The sequence below is a fragment of the Propithecus coquereli genome, unplaced genomic scaffold (genome assembly GCF_000956105.1).
Source record: "Propithecus coquereli isolate 6110/MARCELLA unplaced genomic scaffold, Pcoq_1.0 Scaffold380, whole genome shotgun sequence".
NCBI classification, from domain to species: Eukaryota; Metazoa; Chordata; class Mammalia; order Primates; family Indriidae; genus Propithecus; species Propithecus coquereli.
In genome coordinates, this window is record NW_012149508.1 from 544263 (window position 1) to 546001 (window position 1739).

Genomic DNA, 1739 nt, shown 5'->3' on the forward strand with positions numbered 1-1739 from the left:
TTTTTTTTTTTTTTTTGCCTTAAAGTACGTTCACTATTCTTTTCTCATCCCCAGTCAATTCCTTTGCCAGGTATTTGTAAAGGATACTACTGCATTCCTACACTTTTTCTTCCATATTCTTCCATTTCCAAGAATCACTCCACATCTCTTTATAAATCTGCCTCCCATATTTTTTGTATCAGTCTTAGTGTTAACTGTGCCTTGAAAATAATGTCATGTATGAATCTTAGTTGATATGATTCCTGGTTTCAGAATATCGATATGTATTCCATACTTACTGAGACAAAATAAGTTCAACGTGGACAAATTTCTCACTGACCTCAGCACAGATGCTTTTTCTCTTACATGTACTATCATCTATGTGAGGCCAGATTTGTGAGCTCTGCTATGAAAAGTGCTGGCCCCACACATCTGTGTACACGTATGTAATAACACCTCTAAAGCTCAAGGTTTTCTTATGTGCCTTTCACAGGAGTTTGCCATGCCTCAGAGCTACTCTGAGTTTTTCTACTCTTATTGGACAGGGCTTTCCCGCAACGGCAGCGGCAAGGCCTGGCTGTGGATGGATGGATCCCCTTACTCCCTTGAACTGTAAGCCTTCAGAACATTTTATGGAAAAGGCATTTATTAAAGAGGTTTTGTTTGAGTCATAGGGTTCAACAGTTTGGTTCAGCAAGCATTAATCGACAATCTGCTTTGTACTGGATACTGTGTTTGCAGGAGGATGTCCAAAGATGTTTGAACCATAATACTCACTCTTGAACTGTTTATAACCAGTGAGGGAGACAGATACATAGCATTAGTAAAATATCAGGGATAGTTCTCTTGCTGCCTTTAGAAGTGTGTTAGATTCACCATGAACGGGGGTCAAGGGGAGAGAGACAGAGGGCGAGAGAGGGACCTTTTATGGATGAGTAAAATAAAGCCCAGGAGCTCAGGTCAAAACGGTGGTTGCCTAAGGTCACACAACTTGTCAATACCCAGCAATAGGATAAGACCTAGGATTTTCTGGCTTTCTATGCAGTGAAATAGAGAGTACATCTTTAAAAATACAGTCTTACTGACAATATAAACAGCAATATTATAAAACATTAGTTTTATTTATGATGTGAGCATTTAGATAGGAATATGCAAGTGTATTCGTTGAAATAAGAAAATGTAATTTCTGTATCAGTATGTTACATTTAAAGCCATGTTTGTTTGTTTTTTTTTTCTTTTGAGACAAGAGTCTCACTCTGTTGCCTGGGCTAGAGTGCTGTGGCATCAGCCTAGCTCCCAGCAACCTCAGCAATCCTTCTGCCTCAGCCTCCCGAGTAGTTGGAACTACAGGCATGTGTCACCATGCCCGGCTAAATTTTTTTTCTGTATATTTTTAGTTGTCCAGCTAATTTCTTTCTATTTTTGGTAGAGATGGAGGCTTGTTCTTGCTCAGGCTGGTCTCGAACTCCTGAGCTCAAACGATCCACCCGCCCTGGCCTCCCAGAGTGCTAGGATTACAAATGTGAGCCACCGTGCCTGGCCAAAGCCATGTTTGAACAGACACCCTTCTTCCTAGATACGATATAACATTTATTCTCCTAGGAGACGGCATATTTACAGGACATATTCAATGTAATCATTTATATTTTAATAAATGTATGTTAGTTAAATAAACTGAAAAGGTAAACAACTTTTTAAATGGTAGAAAAATCATGTAAGTTTGGATTAGAACATGTATCTTAGTTTTAATTAGAAATGAT

At 38.9% G+C, this 1739-nt stretch overlaps 1 protein-coding gene across 1 annotated transcript in view; it reads left to right on the forward strand.

Moving 5' to 3' along the window:
• The window catches only part of CLEC1A (C-type lectin domain family 1, member A), a 37599-nt gene that overhangs the window by 34793 nt on the left and 1067 nt on the right, over nt 1-1739 (forward strand). The window lies entirely within an intron of this gene.